Raw genomic sequence first — 19,968 nt, forward strand, 5'->3', positions numbered from 1 at the left:
GTAAAGGGTTAAAAAGCCCACAGGTAAAAGGAAGGGAGTGAGCACCTGACCAAGAGAGCCAATGGGAAGGCTAAAATTGGGAAAAAACTTCCCCTTTGTCTGTCTGTGTTCTCCTGGAGCGCAGAGACAGGGCTGGAACTATGCATAAAAAGCTTTGGGCCAGGTATGAAAATCATCCGATCGTACCTAGAAACTACTTATTTAAATCCCCAGATATGTAAGTAGATCAGGAAATGTCTAGAAAGACGGGATTAGGTTTATCTTTTATTTATTTATGGCTTGTGGACTCCTCTGTGCTAACCCCAGGTGCTTTTGTTTTGCTTGTAACCTTTTAAACTGGACCTCAAGAAGCTATCTTGATGCTTAATCCTTGTAATTGTTTTTTTAAAACCTAGCAAAAAGCCTTAAGTTCCAGATGTATTTTCCTTCTTTTTGTTTTTAATTTTTACCTTTTTTAAGAACAGGATTGGATTTGTGTGTTCCTAAGAGGTTTGTGCACATGTTGTTTAATTAGATGGTGGCAACAGCTGATTTCCTTTGTTTTCTTTCTCAGCTCTTCCCCAGAGCGGGGGTGAAAGGGCTTGAGGGTACCCCCGAGCAAGGAATTCCCAAGTGCGCCTCTTCTCAAAGGGGTTTTTGCACTTAGGTGGTGGCAGCATCTACCCATTCAAGGTCAGAGAAAAGCTGTAACCTTGGGAGTTAATACGAGCCTGGAGTGGCCAGTATAAATTTTTAAAATCCTTGTGCACCCCTACCTTCTGCACTCGAAGTGCCAGAGTGGGGAATCACCTTGACAGAGGTTTATGAGGATTGCTTCAATCTTTAAGTTAATGGACTTGGTCCTCTAACGTGAATATCCTTATTTTCTGTACTATTTATAACATGTGGCAGGTTTTTTAGCATTTCTTCTGAAGTTGAAATCCATTTTCTGTCTTCATTTATACAAGTCAGAATTCTGATTTTTCCCAAGGATTGTTTGTCCGATCTTTTAATGAAAGTTTGAATTGTCAGTTACAGAAAATGTGTACAGACTTTAATCTTTTTTGTTTCTATCTGCAGTCTATTCATTTTTTTTTTTTTTTTTTTTTTTTTTTTTTGCTGGCTTGATCTAGCCTCCCACTCCCACCCCCTCACTAGCATTTACAACTGGCAATCCTGACACAGTAGGATTTAATCTTTATCTTTTAGTTGGATACACAATGAATCAAAGGCCTTATGACTCTTGTCTAGTTTTAAACATCTCCTGATACAATGGCTGTTGCCAGTAAAGCTGTAAATATTTCATGTTGTCTTGGCTGGTGTGATGCTGGAATCTTGTTTTAGCTCTACCCATGTTATCTCAATATGGAACACAATAAGGTCCTCTGAAGGGAAACTGGCAGAAGAAAAAGTTTTCCCATTGTGCAGTGCTTCTAGATTGGCTTCTGTGGATATTAGGTGTCAGCAGCAGCATCTGTCCACTTCTGGTGGCAGTGAAGTGGAATTGATGACATGTTGGATGAACTAGGTATCGTACAAGCATGTATTGTTTGTTCAACTTTTATTAAATGCTTCTCCCTCCCACCCATTCCACCACCACCCCCACACACCCCTACCTACCTCTCCCCCTGGAGATCAGAAGAGGACCGAGTGCTTGTTTCGCAGTGGGGACTTGCATTAGCATCAGAAGTAGAGGAACAAAAATCTTGGAAATAAGGACATTTTCATTACAGAGAACTTCTTAACTTGCACAGAAAAAACGATGACTGGGCAATATTTAAATTTGGAAATAATACCTGGAAACTAAGGGTCTTAAAGTTGAAAGAATCTGATTATTATTATAAGTAGTAGCAGTAGCAATAGTGTAGCACCAAGGAGACCTGGTTATGGACCAGGATCCTATTGTGCTAGGTACTGTTTATGTAAAAAATTCTTTAAGCAAAGTGACACGCTGTCTGTTAAAATTAAGAAATACCATCTCTAGCAGTAAAATTGTCATAGCCAAGATGTTTTGGGGTAAATTATGCTCTTAAAGAATGATACTGTCAAGCATCTGTGGCCCAAAATTTGACCTGTTTTAAAACTGTTGAACAAAATCCTGTGATTCTAAATAATTATTCTAGGTATTTGATCTTTTGTTCAGATAACTAAAGAAATAGTTGTTTTGGGGATTCATAAAAATCTTTACTGTGCTCTACCTACTCTCTTTGCAGCAAAAGCTATCTAAAGCACTCCTTCTGAAGTTGTTGGATTCATGCCTGGATTGGTTGGCATAGGCAAATGTGTAGTGTGTTCTGTGCACTGCTAAGAGCACGGTTGAGGCTGGTATATAAAAGAGGTAAACAAGAAACTATGCCTTCCAGTAATTCGAAAGAGGGATAGTGATGTTTACTAACTGGCTAATGATAAAATCAAAAAGAGGAGATTAATTTTAATTCAGCACTTTTAAGAGAGCTATAAATAATGCAGAATTTAAATAAATGAAAAAGTCCATTGGCATCACCACTTCCGTTAAGTTGATACGCAACCTACTGTGATGTCTTGGATCTTATTAGGCAAACCTCGTCTAGCTCACATTTCAAGTACTAGAATTGCTCCACTTTGGAGTTCTTACAATTATATTTTTAAGACAGCACATTTATTTAATACAATGTGAGGAGATCATATAAAATGTAAGGAATATGGAGCCTGGGAAAGTGATGCACAGCTCTCTCTCCCTCTGTCTCACTGGCAGAAAATTAGTTTAACCAAACAGTCAGTACCTTTGTAGGAGCCTCGTGTTTTCCTTTTCAATGAAAATAAATCTAGCAGAAAAGCTTATACTTTATGTTGGTTAGGGTCCATAGAAGGAGAGAATGATGTGGAGAGGACCGGCAGGGTATCACTAGCATTCACTCATGGTTCATTATCATCCTCCTTGCTACATAGGTCTTGGAAGGTAGATGGGATCGGGAGGGAATAGAAAATTTTCAATACCAGATAATCAAAGCAGTTTGAAAGAACCACCTCTGAGACTACAGACACGTGGCTATTCCTGTGAGACTGTAAAGTATAGTAACATGACAAACCTGTGCTTTTGAGTGAAGGTGTGTTTAGTGTCTTAGGGAGTTTATAGCACTCTCTGCAGCAGTTTGTTGTGCAAAGTAGCTGCCACATGACAAAATTTCTGAACATGGCAGTTTTTTGAAGCAACTCCCCAGAGAGAATCTGATATTAATGGACCAACAATTAATGGACCACAGTTTATGAACCAGAGGCCTAAACATTTATCAACTGGATGCTAAAACTGAAGGTGTATAAAGAACTTCCCCCAAAGCCAGTTGTATTATACTTATCTAAGTCTATTAAGAATAAATATTAAGGATAATAATAGTTTTAGAATCATCGAATCATAGAATATCAGGGTTGGAAGGGACCTCAGGAAGTCATCTAGTCCAACCCCCTGCTCAAAGCAGGACCAATCCCCAACTAAATCATCCCAGCCAGGGCTTCGTCAAGTCTGACCTTAAAAACCTCTAAGGAAAGAGATTCCACCACCTCCCTAGGTAACCCATTCCAGTGCTTCACCACCCTCCTAGTGAAAATGTTTTTCCTAATATCCAACCTAAGCCTCCCTCACTGCAATTTCAGACCATTACTCCTTGTTCTGTCATCTGGTACCACTGAGAACAGTCTAGATCCTCTTTGGAACCCTCTTTCAGGTAGTTGAAAGCAGCTATCAAATCTCCCCTCATTTTTCTCGTCTGCAGACTAAACAATTCCAGTTCCCTCAGCCTCTCCTCATAAGTCATGTGCTCCAGCCCCCTAATCATTTTTGTTGCCCTCCGTTGGACTCTTTCCAATTTTTCCACATCCTTCTTGTAGTGTGTGGCCCAAAACTGGACACAGTACTCCAGATGAGGCCTCACCAATGTCGAATAGAGGGGAATGATCACGTCCCTCGATCTGCTGGCAATGCCCCTACTTATACAGCCCAAAATGCCGTTAGCCTTCTTGGCAACAAGGGCATACTGTGCACTCATATCCAGCTTCTCGTCCACTGTAAGCCCTAGGTCCTTTTCTGCGGAACTGCTTCCTAGCCATTTGGTCCCTAGTCTGTAGCAGTGCATGGGATTCTTCCGTCCTAAATGCAGGACTCTGCACTTGTCCTTGTTGAACCTCATCAGGTTTCTTTTGGCCCAATCCTCTAATTTGTCTAGGTTCCTCTGTATCCTATCCCTTTCCTCCAGCGCATCTACCACTCCTCCCACTTTAGTGTCATCTGCAAACTTGCTGAGAGTGCAGTCCACGCCATCCTCCAGATCATTAATGAAGATATTGAACAAAACCTACCCTTGTGGCACTCCGCTTGATACTGGCTGCCAGAAGGAACTGAGAGGGTGTGGGGCTGGCGATGCCCCTTATACCAGTGCATAAATGTGGGGCTCCAGGGGGAGCTAGGGCTGGCCCTACGGATAGTGAACTTGAGGGGGGAAATCGCCAGCAACTTTGCACATGGGCGCGCACACACCTTAGCATAGAATGGACATGAGCAACACCTCTCGAAGAACAACAGTTACGAAAGGTAGGTAACCATTTTATTTTTGCCTTCTTCGTTGACCTCTCGTCCACCGCAGGCTGAGCCTCTGCCTGTATCGGAGGAGGAGGAAAAGCAGGAGAACATTCCACCACCACTCCACTTTTCCTCTTCCTTTCCTGAGGAAGCTATCTTGCCTCCATCTCCTACTGCAGCTGACAACTTTAGACACTTTCAGGAGTCATTTTGCAGGATTGCAGACACTTTTCAGGTCCCTTTAGAGGGGGTGAAGAACTAACAACTTAAGCTGCTCAACATCTTGCATATGTCGTCATCTTCTAAAGTAGCCCTCCTTATCAACAAGGTCCTACTTGATCCTGCAAAAATACTCTGGCAGACCCCCACGTCCATTCCACCAACTTACAAGCAGGTGGGAAAAAATATGTTCCTGCAAAGGAATTGGCATTTCTTTTTACTCACCCCACCCCGAATTCTATAGTTGTCAATGCTGTGCAGGAAAAAGGACATCAATATTAATCTCATCAATACCCACTGTGATAGAGACTGGAAACGACTTGACCTGTTCGGATGCAAAGTTTATTTGTCTGCAACTCTCCAGTTATGCATTTCCAACTACAGGGCTCTAATGGCTAAATATAATTATGTCAACTATTCAAAAATACAAGAACTCTGCCAGGACCTACCTGATGAAAGCCTGTACATCCCTGGAAACCTTTTTGGACTCTGTGGACATAGCTGCCCATTCCATCACAACTGCCGTTGTTATAAGGCGGGCGTCATGGCTCCACCTCTTGGGCTTTCCTAAAGAGGTGCAAACTACAGTAGAGGATCTACCCTTGGAAGGTCCCAAATTATTTGTGGAGCATATGGATGACTCCCTATGCTCCCTTAAAGACTCCCGAGCTACTGTACGCTCTCTTGGCATTGACACACCAGCGCCGAAAAGACGCCCGGGAAGTATCTTCCCCTGCGATCCTGACCACTGCAGCACACCCCTCAGCAGCCTTATGACACTGAGCACTGATGATAAAAGCCGCCTGCCATATGCAGACAGACCGCTCCTCAAGGGGATACTTCACATGCACCTCCAGCCAAGCAACAATTTTGAAGGTGTGGTCAAGGCCCGGAGAAGCCTCCCCATGTTCCAGTCATACCAACCATCTTTGACATCCCACCAGTTTGGCAAATGCTTAGCCCTCTTCCTTCCATCATGGAGGCTAATCACCTGAGACAGGTGGGTCCTCAAGATCATCAGGGAAGGATTCTCCATCCCTTTCCTATCCATTCTACCCTACCACTCTCCCTCCCCGTCACTCTTCGGGGACCTTTCTCATGAACCCATTCTGCAACTGTGAGAAATAGAACTTGTCCCTTCTCAACACAGAGGACAGGGTTTCTACTCCCTTTATTTTCTGATCCAGAAGAAATTGGGTGGGTGGTGGCCGATCTTGGACCTTTGAAACCTTAACAAGTTCATCAAACTGCAACCCTTCAAGATGGTTACCCTCTTCACCATTATCCCAGCACTGGAACAGGGGAACTGGTTCTCGGCCTTCGACCTCAAAGGTGTTTATTTCCTTATTACTATACCCCCTGACCACAGATGTTTTCTCTGGTTCACCACGGGCACTGCCTTTTGGACTGTCAATTGCGCCTCATGTTCTTGAAGGTCTTGTGGTAGTCGTTGCCTACCTCTGCAAGCAGGGCATCACCATCTTTTTATACTTAGACAACTGTCTCCTCAAAGTCCTGTCTGAAACCGCTGCTCTTCACACCTTCCGGGTGACAATGAATCTCTTCATGGAGCTAGGCCTTTGTGTGAACTTGGAGAAATCTACTTTAATGTCAGTGCAACACCTGGAGTTCATCAGGGCACAGTTAGATGCCATTTAAGCCAAAGCCTTCCTTCTACCTCACAGATTTTTGCCTATTGTCGACTTTGTATCCAAGGTAAAAGCCTGCCCCCAGATCTCCACCAGAATGTATCTCCCAGCTACTCGGCTACATGGCAGCAGCCACATTAGTGGTAAAGCACACACAGCTACACATGTGATGCCTTCAAGTGTGGCAACATACAGTATATGTCCCTCACAGGCACAGCCTGCACAAACGCATATCCAAGCCAGTGAGAGTAAAGGACTCGCTACTCTGGTTGACACAGCCCAACAACATCTGTACTGGCATTCCTTTCCTGTAACTGTCACCTACCATGATTCTAACCACTGACACCACCTTCGTCAGTTGGGGAGCGCACCTTCACACTCAAATGGTGCAGGGCAGATGGTCCTTAACTGAATCTACCCTACATCTCAATCTGCTAGCGCTGTGAGTGATCCGCAGTGCCTGCCGACACTTTCTCCCACTGATCGCACATTGCCGCATCAGGGTCATGACGGACAATGTGACCTGCATGTTTTACACAAACAGGCAAAGTGGAGTGAGGTCCCACTTGTTATGCTTGGAGACACTGAAATTATGGAACTGTACAAATGCAACACTTATATACTGTTTATTAACATGGAGAGGGACTGTTGTTTAGTAATTAGGCAGAGTGTCTGTGACTTGGATCTGAGTTCTGCTCTCACTCAGCTTTGCCACTACTCCTTATGTTAACTTGAAAAAGTTACTTTAACAACTTGTAATACACATTTAATGTACTTACCTATCTCCCAGGATGTGTTGAGGCCTAATGTTTGAAAAGTGCTACAGAAGTAATAAGTTGTATATAGTCACATATTTTTGTTCTGTACGGGAAACAAGGATTTATGGCTGCTTTAGTAGTAGTAGTGCAAGGAATGCCAGGAGATGGGAGTCCTGGTGCCACAGGTGAAGAACACTGAGTGTACCTTCATCACTCAGAGAACCAGAACGAAGCTGGAGAGGACCCTGAAGGATGCTATCCGCTGCCAATACGTAGAAAACCTGAAACGGAAGTCGGACCAGGGCAAGGCCTTTGAGGTGATGTGCAAGTGGGACACCAGCAACCACTTCCTCCCTGGGGGCAGTTTCACTCGATTTTTGCCAGCTGGAGGTTCATGCGCCGGGCCCGGCTCAACTGCGTCCCACTGAACGGAGCCGTCCGCCACTGGAATCGGGAAAGTGATGCAGGAAGTTCGGCTATGCCAATAAGACGCTACCCCACACCTTGTGTAGCTGCAAGCCCCATTCCAGAGCCTGGCAGCTGCAGCACAACGCCATCCAAGATCGCCTGGTCAGAGCCATCCAATGACCTGTGGGGAAGGTAGCTGTGAACTCTGCCATCACTAGAACCGACAGCCAACTGCAACTGGACATCGTCATCACCAACGAGGACCGGAAGAAGATCATCATGGTGGACGTCACAGGGCCCTTCAAGAACAGGACCCTGGCTTTCCACGATGCCTGATCTTGAAAGCTGGAGAAATACACCCCTCTTGCTGACATCCTGAGGGCTAGGGGCTACGAGGTCCAAACTCACGCGCTGATTGTCAGAGCCCTGGGCGCATGGGACCCCGGTAACAAACGAGTGCTGAGAGAATGTGGAGTCTACACTTGGCTAATGTGGCAACTCATGGTGTCGGATGCCATCAGGTGGTTGAGGGACATCTACATAGAACACATCACCTGACATCGGCAATATCAGGAAGAAGCGCAGTCAGGAAAGTAACTCAGATACTTTCCTGATGGACTGTTTTTTTTTTTTTCACTCTCTAAATGGATAACCTATCCTAAATTCTCAATTATTGAGGCACAGCCTTCACTCATTGATATATTTTGCTTTCTGCCAGCAACTCTCTGTATAACTTTTTTCATGAGTAATGTATTCGAATGCATGGATGCTAAATATCTAAACTGTATTCTTAAATTCATCCACCTAAATTCGGGTTCTTGCTGATTATGCACTATATGTATCTTTTATGACTTTAAAAACAAACTTTGTATTTGTGGTGTGACAAAGTTCCTCCTATCTTGGTGGGTCCTGCGCTTATTGGCAGATTTTCTTGCCTCAGAGATTCACCATGTGGGTTGGGGAATAGCCCAGAGACCTTCCCCTCTGGAAGAACCCACAGTCCAGGTCAATTGGGAGGTTTGGGGGAACCCGGGCCCGCCCTCTACTCCGGGTTCCAGCCCAGGGCTCTATGGGCTGCAGCTGTCTATAGTGTCTCCTTTAACAGTTGCATGACAGCTACAACTCCCTGGGCTACTTCCCCATGGCCTCCTCCAAACACCTTCCTTATTCTCACCACAGGACCTTCCTCCTGGTGTCTGATAACACTTGTGCTCCTCAGTCTTCCAGCAGCACACCCTCTCACTCTCAGCTCCTTGCGCCTCTTGCTCCCAGCTCCTCACATTCCCACCACAAACTGAAGTGAGCTCCTTTTTAAAACCCAGGTACTCTGATTAGCCTGCCTTAATTGATTCTAGAAGCTGCTTCTTAATTGGCTCCAGGTGTCCTAATTAGCCTGCCTGCCTTAACTGGTTCTAGCAGGTTCTGATTACTCTAGTGCAGCCCCTGCTCTGGTCACTCAGGGAACAGAAAATTACTCATCCAGTGACCAGTATATTTGCCCTCTATCAGACTCCTGTACCCCACTGGTCTGGGTCTGTCACAGTGGATAATCTATGCACTATACCTAGATGTACAGACACTCGTTTCTCAACCTATGGATTATATAATTTTTTTAACATTCGCTTTAGTAAAATTTTTATTTTCCCCTCTTATTTTGTAGGTACTCAGTTTCTAACTATTTACTTTGCAACTAATTTTCAGTAGACACTGCAGTGATGATTTGGGTGGTACAGTGCTTAGTGTAAAATGGAAAATAGATTTTCAAACTACAGAAATAACGTAATGTATATATGTTCCCAAATTCCTTCCAAGCAGAGACTACTAGTGAAGTTAGTTGGTTGTAGAGTTTTCTTTCGGTTTCCTGACCCTGTGCTCTGAAGTGAACCCACAGTATTAGTGATAGCTGATAGTTAACATAGCATGTGTATTCTAGAGCTCAATATTTACAGTGTACCTGTGTATCTCTTTCCTTTCCCCTTGTATTTTTTTATGCCTAGGGCATGAAACAGGACAATAGCAGCTGGCTGTGCAGGCCTTACAATGGGATTAGTAAAGTTCCCCTCCTCCCTCAGGCTCTCCCCTGTGGTTTAATATGGTTTTATGTTACAGTACATTTCTTATCTTTGTAATAAATCACTGACTTAGAAAATGTAATTGAGTGTTTGAATCTGAGCCTCATTTAGAATCTGTGTTAAAATTGTACTGCTTCCTGCTTGACTGATTCTAAATGATAATGTAGATGAAAGTTTAATTTGTCATTAGCGTTCCCTTTGTATTCAGGCCCAAATCCTCTGTGCTTTCATTCTATGCCTTCTTGATATTCTCCGTCTATCCTGTATCTGGGTTCTTTCTTTGCTTGCCAAACTCCTCTTTTATCTGTAGTACTCCTTTGGTGAGCTAAAACTTTCCTGCTCTCAGCCTATTCTTAGTGCTCCTTGTACCATAATGAGTTGGTGGGGTGAAGTGCCATGCTACATGCATATCTGAGCTGAATTATTATAGCAGTTACTTATTTATAGGGCAGTATTCATGCTCTAAATGGTGAGTGACATCAAAGGCAATGTAGGAAAAGACATTCCTGTCTCTACACAGGACCAAATTTGATGTGGAATGTAGAGTATTTCCCTGACAATAACACACATTGGAACTTTTTTCTTTGTGTTTCTCCAAGTGAACAAGCTCAATTCACAGGCTAGTGTTTTTTTCACTTCACACATTTAAAAATGAAATAGCATAAATGTTATAATGCTAGTCCTTGATCATCTTCTGAGCACCCTAGTCTCACCCTGCTTCATGCACAATGATGAACAAAAGGGCTGAGCTGCTTTTTCCAGTCCCAGAATTCTCTCTTCCCAGTTAATTTGGCTTCCACAAAATAGGGGTAATATCCACCCTGTGGTGATTCTGGCTTTACCTAGTTTCTCAAACTGGGAAAGCCCAAGAAAAAGACAAGTAATGTGCCTTTTGTGGCAAAGCTCTGCATCCTGTGATTTCTATGTTTCTGTGCATCACACATGAAGCCTCCACACCCGTATAGTGTTTTCAGAGGCTTAGTGAGGTACAGTCATACCTTTATCAAGGACCTGAGGGCCAGATAGACTGAACTAATGTGAAATCAGATTTTCTTAAGGAATTTTATCCCTTCTGTCTCATACACCTCTCATATTTGCAAATGGGTGCCAGGAACATAACATTCAAAGACACAGCCACAATTAGCACTCAGTAGCATCAGCAGGCAGCACTAATGGAGGACTAGTCTAGTGCTATTCAGTGTGACTAGATCTGGATTTCAAGTCAAATAGATATTAATGAAAATTACAGTTTTTAAGTATTATCATTTATAATAACATATAAAATAAATTATTGCAATGGGCTTAGTGCTGATTCTCAGTATCTGGGAATTTAATTTCTACAAAGTAAGGCAAACCTGAACTTATAAGTAGGGCTGTTGATTAATCACAGTTAACTCACGCGATTAACTCAAAAAAATTAATCACAATTTATTGCACTGTTAATAAATTTCAGTTGGTATTCTATTGTTTAATATTTTTGGATGCTTTTCTACATTTTCAAATATATTGATTTCAGTTACAACACAGAATACAAAGTTTAGAATGCTCACTTTACACTATTATTTTTTATTACAAATATTTGCACTGTAAAAATGATAAAGAAATAGTGTTTTTCAATTCATTTCATACAAGTACCATAATGCGATATCTTTATCATGAAAGTGCAACTTACAAATGTAGAATTTTTTGTTACACAATTGCACTCAAAGAAAAACCTAATGTAAAACTTTAGGGCCCACAAGCCCATTCAGTCCTACTTCTTGTTCAGCCAATCATTAAGACAAACAAGTTTGTTTACATTTACGGAACATAATGCTGCCTGCTTCGTATTTACAATGTCACCTGAAAATGAGAACAGACATTTACATGGCACTTTTATAGGTGGCATGGCAAGGAATTTATGTCCCAGTTGTGCTAAACATTCGTATGCCTCTTCATGCTTCGGCCATGATTCCAGAGGACATGCTTCCATGCCTATGACGCTCGTTAAAAAAAAACGTTAATTAAATTTGTGTTTGCACTCCTTGGGGGAGAATTGTATGTCTCCTGCTCTGTTTTACCCACATTCTCCCATATATTTCATGTTATAGCAGTCTCGGATGATGACCCAGCACATGTTGTTTGTTTTAAGAATGCTTTCCCTTCAGATTTGACAAAACGCAAAGAAGGTACCAAGGTGAGATTTCTAAAGATAGCTACAGCACTCGACACAAGATTTAAGAGTCTGAAGTGCCTTCCAAAATCTGAGAGGGACGAGGTCTGGAGTATGCTTTCAGAAGTCTTAAAAGAACACAGTCCAATGCGGAAACTACAGAACCCAAACCACCAAAAAAGAAAATCAACTTTCTGCTGGTGGCATCTGACTCAGATGATGAAAATGAATATGCATTGCTCCGCTCTGCTTTCGATGGTTATTAAGCAGAACCAGTCATCGGCATGGATGCATGTCCTCTGGAAGCGTGGTTGTAGCATGAAGGGACATATGAATCTTTAGAGAATCTGGCACATAAATAGCTTGCGATGCCGGCTACAACTGTACCTACAAACACCTGTTGTCACTTTCAGGTAACACTGTAAACAAGTATCAGGGGGTAGCCATGTTAGTCTGTATCTACAAAAACAACAAGGAGTCTGGTGGCACCTTAAAGACTAACAGATTTATTTGGGCATAAGCTTTCGTGGGTAAAAACCTCACTTCTTCGGATTCATAGAGTGAAAGTTACAGTTATAGGCATTATATACTGACACGTGGAGAGCAGGGAGTTACTTCGCAAGTGGAGAACCAGTGTTGACAGGGCCTCAGTTTCTTTCAGAGTGTGTGGCACAGTCTCTCACCATAGTGATCCATTGCAATCAACATACTACACTGACTATGGTGAGAGACCGTGCCACACACTCTGAAAGAAACTGAGGCCCTGTCAACACTGGTTTTATAGATTCATAGATTCATAGATTATAGGACTGGAAGGGACCTCGAGAGGTCATCGAGTCCAGTCCCCTGCCCGCATGGCAGGACCAAATACTGTCTAGACCATCCCTGATAGACATTTATCTAACCTACTCTTAAATATCTCCAGAGACGGAGATTCCACAACCTCCCTAGGCAATTTGTTCCAGTGTTTAACCACCCTAACAGTTAGGAACTTTTTCCTAATGTCCAACCTAGACCTCCCTTGCTGCAGTTTAAACCCATTGTTTCTGGTTCTATCCTTAGAGGCTAAGGTGAACAAGTTCTCTCCCTCCTCCTTATGACACCCTTTTAGATACCTGAAAACTGCTATCATGTCCCCTCTCAGTCTTCTCTTTTCCAAACTAAACAAACCCAATTCTTTCAGCCTTCCTTCATAGGTCATGTTCTCAAGACCTTTAATCATTCTTGTTGCTCTTCTTTGGACCCTTTCCAATTTCTCCACATCTTTTTTAAAATGCGGCGCCCAGAACTGGACACAATACTCCAGCTGAGGCCTAACCAGAGCAGAGTAGAGTGGAAGAATGACTTCTCGTGTCTTGCTCACAACACACCTGCTAATACATCCCAGAATCATGTTTGCTTTTTTTGCAACAGCATCACACTGTTGACTCATATTTAGCTTGTGGTCCACTATAACCCCTAGATCCCTTTCTGCCGTACTCCTTCCTAGACTGTCTTTTCCCATTCTGTATGTGTGAAATTGATTTTTCCTTCCTAAGTGGAGCACTTTGCATTTGTCTTTGTTAAACTTCATCCTGTTTAACTCAGACCATTTCTCCAATTTGTCCTGATCATTTTGAATTATAACCCGGTCCTCCAAAGTAGTTGCAATCCCTCCCAGTTTGGTATCATCCGCAAACTTAATAAGCGTACTTTCTATGCCAATATCTAAGTCGTTGATGAAGATATTGAACAGAGCCGGTCCCAAAACAGACCCCTGCGGTACCCCACTCGTTACGCCTTTCCAGCAGGATTGGGAACCATTAATAACAACTCTCTGAGTACGGTTATCCAGCCAGTTATGCACCCACCTTATAGTAGCCCCATCTAAATTGTATTTGCCTAGTTTATCGATAAGAATATCATGCGAGACCGTATCAAATGCCTTACTAAAGTCTAGGTATACCACATCCACCGCTTCACCCTTATCCACAAGGCTCGTTATCCTATCAAAGAAAGCTATCAGATTGGTTTGACATGATTTGTTCTTTACAAATCCATGCTGGCTATTCCCTATCACCTTACCACCTTCCAAGTGTTTGCAGATGATTTCCTTAATTACTTGCTCCATTATCTTCCCTGGCACAGAAGTTAAACTAACTGGTCTGTAGTTTCCTGGGTTGTTTTTATTTCCCTTTTTATAGATGGGCACTATATTTGCCCTTTTCCAGTCTTCTGGAATCTCTCCCGTCTCCCATGACTTTCCAAAGATAATAGCTAAAGGCTCAGATACCTCCTCTATTAGCTCCTTGAGTATTCTAGAATGCATTTCATCAGGCCCGGGTGACTTGCAGGCATCTAACTTTTCTAAGTGATTTTTAACTTGTTCTTTTTTTATTTTATCCGCTAAACCTACCCCCTTCCCATTAGTATTCACTATGTTAGGCATTCCTTCAGACTTCTCGGTGAAGACCGAAACAAAGAAGTCATTAAGCATCTCTGCCATTTCCAAGTTTCCTGTTACTGTTTCTCCCTCTTCACTAAGCAGTGGGCCTACCCTGTCTTTGGTCTTCCTCTTGCTTCTAATGTATTGATAAAAAGTCTTCTTGTTTCCTTTTATTCCCGTAGCTAGTTTGAGCTCATTTTGTGCCTTTGCCTTTCTAATCTTGCCCCTGCATTCCTGTGTTGTTTGCCTATATTCATCCTTTGTAATCTGTCCTAGTTTCCATTTTTTATATGACTCCTTTTTATTTTTTAGATCGTGCAAGATCTCGTGGTTAAGCCAAGGTGGTCTTTTGCCACATTTTCTATCTTTCCTAACCAGCGGAATAGCTTGCTTTTGGGCCCTTAATAGTGTCCCTTTGAAAAACTGCCAACTCTCCTCAGTTGTTTTTCCCCTCAGTCTTGATTCCCATGGGACCTTACCTATCAGCTCTCTGAGCTTCCCAAAATCTGCCTTCCTGAAATCCATTGTCTCTATTTTGCTGTTCTCCCTTCTACCCTTCCTTAGAACTGCAAACTCTATGATTTCATGATCACTTTCACCCAAGCTGCCTTCTACTTTCACATTCTCAACGAGTTCCTCCCTATTTGTTAAAATCAAGTCTAGAACAGCTTCCCCCCTAGTAGCTTTTTCAACCTTCTGAAATAAAAAGTTGTCTCCAATGCAGTCCAAGAATTTGTTGGATAGTCTGTGCCCCGCTGTGTTATTTTCCCAACATATATCCGGATAGTTGAAGTCCCCCATCACCACCAAATCTTAGGCTTTGGATGATTTTGTTAGTTGCTTGAAAAAAGCCTCATCCACCTCTTCCACCTGGTTAGGTGGCCTGTAGTAGACTCCTAGCATGACATCTCCCTTGTTTTTTGCCCCTTTTAGCCTAACCCAGAGACTCTCAACACTTCCGTCTCCTATGTCCATCTCTACCTCAGTCCAAGTGTGTACATTTTTAATATATAAGGCAACACCTTCTCCCTTTTTCCCCCGTCTATCCTTCCTGAGCAAGCTGTACCCATCCACACCAACATTCCAATCATGTGTATTATCCCACCAAGTTTCAGTGATGCCAACAATGTCATAGTTGTATTTATTTATTAGCACTTCCAGTTCTTCCTGCTTATTGCCCATACTTCTCGCATTTGTATATAGGCATCTAAGATACTGGTTTGATCTTTCCTCCCAGTTTTGTCCTGACTCTCCTTTCTCTCTGCCAATATAGCCCACACTCCCTCTCGTTTCCGACCCATCTCCCCGGTCTCCATGTTCCCCACTTACCTGTGGGCTTTGCTCACCTGTCCCCGTCGAACCTAGTTTAAAGCCCTGCTCACTAAGTTAGCCAGTCTGTGTCCGAACAGGGTCTTTCCTCTCCTTGAAAGGTGAACGCCATCTCTGCCTAGCAGTCCTTCCTCGAATAGCGTCCCATGGTCTAGGAAGCCAAAGCCCTCCTGGCGACACCATCTTCGCAGCCAGGCATTCACCTCCATGATGCATCTGTCTCTGCCCGGGCCCCTACCTTTGACAGGAAGAATCGAAGAGAATACCACCTGCTCTCCAAACTCCTTCACCCGTACTCCCAGAGCCCTGTAGTCACTCTTGATCCGCTCAGTGTCACACCGCGCAGTATCATTTGTGCCCACATGGATGAGTAGCATGGGGTAGTAGTCAGAGGGCTGGATAATCCTCGACAATGCCTCCGTAACGTCTCGGATACGGGCCCCCGGCAGGCAGCATACCTCCCGAGGTGAAATGTCAGGGCGACAGATGGGCGCCTCCGTCCCCCTCAGCAGAGAGTCTCCGACCACCACTACCCTACGTTTCCTATTCGCAGTGGTGGCAGCAGACTCTCCAGCCTTAGGGGTATGAGGCTTCTCCTCCTTTACTGTAGGGAGTGATTCCTTCTTTCCTGTATCAAGGAGAGCATAACGGTTACCTATAACCACGGCAGGAGGGTTCGGAGCAAGGGTGGAGCACTGCCTGCTGCCAGAAGTAACCAGCTGCCAGCGTCCACCCTGAGCCATCTCCTCCTCCACCAGTGGTGTATCAGCAGTCCTGTGTACTGGGACAGCTACCTCAGCTGTCTCCACATGGACACTGTCGAGGAATTGCTCGTGGATTCGGATGCTCCTCAACCTAGCCACCTCCTCCTGTAGCTCTCCCACCTGCTGCCTGAGAGATTCCACCAGCAGGCACCTCTCACATTGGATGGTCCCCCCAGCCTGGATATCAGTAAGTGGAAATTGCAAGTTACAGTCTTTGCAAAACCACACCAGGATCTGGTTAGAGGCATCCATGCTCAGGCGCTCTGTCTGGCTACAGGCACAGGTGGAGGAGACAGTAGCAGTGCTGGCACAGGTGTTGCGGGTCTTCCTAACCATCGTAAGCCTCCCTCTGTCAAACTCCCGTCTGCAGCCCCCTGTCAGCTGAAAGGGTTGTTTAAGCAAACAGTTATGAATGTAGTTGCTTTATAGGTATTAAGGGGAATCAAGAGAAAACAGATGGAACCGGCAAGGGACCCTCGCCCCCTTCCTGCTCCTCCTTCACCTGGAGAACTCCCTTGCGAAACTCCCTGTTAGCAGCCCCTGTTCGCAAAGCTCCCTGGTCGCTTGTGCGCTGCTTTATAAAGCCCTGGCCTGTATGAATGCCCCGCCCACTGATGAAGGCTCAGCCACTTACCAGAGGCTTCTAGCTTTCAAACCTTCCTTTGAAGCTCACAGCTTCCAACTGCCAGCCACAGCACACGGTCCTTCAAACAACCAAAACAAACAAACAGACTGACAAACACAAGCTCAGCACACAGCAAGTAACCCTCAAACACAAACAAACACACACTACAGACAGTCACTTACCCCAAAAGGATGCTGTATTGCTCCTCCTTCACCTGGAGAACTCCCTTGCGAAACTCCCTGTTAGCAGCCCCTGTTCGCAATGGTTCTCCACTTGCGAAGTAACTCCCTGCTCTCCATGTGTCAGTATATAATGCCTGCATCTGTAACTTTCACTTTATGCATCCGAAGAAGTGAGGTTTTTACCCACGAAAGCTTATGCCCAAATAAATCTGTTAGTCTTTAAGGTGCCACCAGACTCCTTGTTGTTACTGTAAACAAGAAGCGGACAGCATTATCTCCTGCAAATGTGAACAAACTTGTTTGAGCGATTGGCTGAACAAGAAGTAGGACTGAGTGGACATGCAGGCTCTAAAATTTTACATTGTTTTATTTTTGTGTGCACTTATTTTTTTGTACATAATTCTACATTTGTAAGTTCAACTTTCATGATAGAGATTGCACTACATTATTTGTATTGGGTGAATTGAAAAATATTATTTCTTTTTTTTACTGTGCAAATATTTGTAATAAAAATCATAATAAGTGAGCACTGTACATTTTGTATTCTATGTGGTAATTGAAATCAATATATTTGAAAATGTAGAAAACATCCAAAATATTTAAATAAATGGTATTCTCTTATTGTTTAACAGTGCGATTAATCACGATTAATTTTTTTCATCGCTTGACAGCCCTACTTATAAGGTTAGTAATATACAAGAAAACAAAAATGCTTGCAGGAAGAGCAGCCCGTTGCAGCTAGCTGGTGGGGGCTTGTAACCAGGGTGAACTGGCAGCCCCCGTAAGTTCCCTGTGCTACAGCCGCCCAGCAGGCTAGCAATTGCAGGCTATCAATCGGCAGTTCAGCTGTCCCTCCCCCCACTGCCATGTGCTGCTCCTGCCCTCTGCCTTGGAGACTCCTGCTTGCAGTGCAGGGGGGAGAGAGAAAGGGAGGGGGCTAATGTCAGGGTGTCCCCCTCCCCCTTACTCATGCACCCCACTTACCCCTTCTACATATAGAGCAGGGAGGGGACATGGACAGAGAGAGAGTGAGCGCTTGGGGCAGCAGCTGCTGTCTCAATTTCCTGATCCACTTAAAAAGACAATGCACTTAAGAGTGGGTCAGCTTACTTAAAGGGGAAGTGTGCATCTCTCTCTCTCTCTCTCTCTCTCCCTCCCTCCCCCGCACACAAGGTGTGTGTCTGTCTCTGTCTGCTATGCTTTTCTCCTCCCTCGTGTTTGTGCTGCCTTGTGTGAGAGGCTATATTAACAACAATGTGTTAACCCTAAGGGGCTCAGCTAAGTGCTAGTGCATCATTTAGCAGTAAGGCATTCCCTGGGAAATAGCACACCCTCTTCCACCCTCTAACTTCACCACCTCAACCAAGCGTCATAATCATCATAGCTGTGAACAGTATTAAATTGTTTGTTTAAAACGTATACTGTGTGTATATCTATATAATATATAGGTTTTTGTCTGATGAAAAAAATTTCCCTGGAACCTAACCCCCCCCCGCACTTACATTAATTATTATGGAGAATTTGGATTCACTTAACATCGTTTCACTTAGTCGCATTTTTCAGGAACATAACTACAGCGTTAAGTGAGGAGTTACTTTATATGAGATCATAAGAGTAAGAGTGAAAAGGACACATTCATACCCATGAAAAAGCAAGAACAGATCCTCTTTCTGGTGCTATCAATATTTTTTGGAAACGAATTTTGATCTTAGACAAAGGGCCAAGCAGCAGCAGCTGGGTATGCATTGTGTGTGGTGTATTGTTGCATTGTGAAGCTTCCCCCTCTCAAACCCCTTTCCCCCTCAAACATCACCCTAGACCTCTTTTTTATTTCAAAAAGATGTATATGCTAAACTTGGTAGAAGCATTACTAGCATCTTGCTATGTTGGGTTTGTCAATGTCAAGGTAGTTCCAAAGTGCTCTGGAGAGATCCAGCATTCCCTGCCTAATACCTCAAAGGTGGTGAAATTCCAGGATGATAGCAACATCTTGAGAGACCATATTCTCTTTTAACCTGTAGAGGGAGTCTTGAGTAATGATTTTAATAAGACACAGGTGCTTACTAGAATAGCAGTCCATTTTTTAAATATAGTACTTTGGTTGTCTTAAGTGCTTTTACATGATGCTGCTCTGGTTGGGGGTTTCTTGTAGGTTTATTTACTTTCTTTTGGACTTTCTGTTTTAAAACAAAATTCAAACGAGTCTTTGGTAATGAACACCTTTAAAAATAAAGTGGGTGTGGTGGTAGAAGGAGAAGAGCTCACTTCCAAGGGGAAAAAATAGGTAAAATTAAAATACAATATCCTGGCCCCAGATAGAATATTTGAGATGAATTGAACAAAGCTTATCATTTTGTTTGTGACCTACACTGAATAACTGACCACTACTATCTAGAGCAGTTGACCTGGCCTGAGGGATTTGGAATGAGAGAAAGGAAAGATCAGGTATTTTCCATCTAATGGTATTTTCCATTTTAGTGCCTCAAATCCCAAAGGATCCCAGATTGCTTTGCAAAGTTAACTGATAGACAAAAGTAATCCCTGTATACATCATGGAAGTGGAGTTATCCTTGTGGCATAATTTGGCAACTCTTTAATGACACTCAGCACCAGCAGATTGTATGCAAAGTAAAGAAGCTTATTGAGTTTATTAAATCCAACTGAATCTTGCCATATAATCTAAACACTGTTTACCAATTTGTGGATGGGGGAGGGGGAATTGCATAAAACCATCCAAAATTGAAAAAGTATTAAAAATCATACTGCTTCAACAAGAGGATGTAAATTCCAGGGCCCTACAGTAAGTGTGTGTTTCTTCCTATGAAGGTACTTATACCACTGTAATCCTCCTATA

General features: G+C 43.4%; 1 protein-coding gene across 15 annotated transcripts in view; it reads left to right on the forward strand.

Moving 5' to 3' along the window:
• The window catches only part of ERC1 (ELKS/RAB6-interacting/CAST family member 1), a 530,185-nt gene that overhangs the window by 155,680 nt on the left and 354,537 nt on the right, over nucleotides 1-19,968 (forward strand). The gene's annotated exons all lie outside the window — the stretch shown is intronic.

This window comes from Trachemys scripta, chromosome 1 (assembly GCF_013100865.1).
Source record: "Trachemys scripta elegans isolate TJP31775 chromosome 1, CAS_Tse_1.0, whole genome shotgun sequence".
Lineage (NCBI taxonomy): Eukaryota > Metazoa > Chordata > Testudines > Emydidae > Trachemys > Trachemys scripta.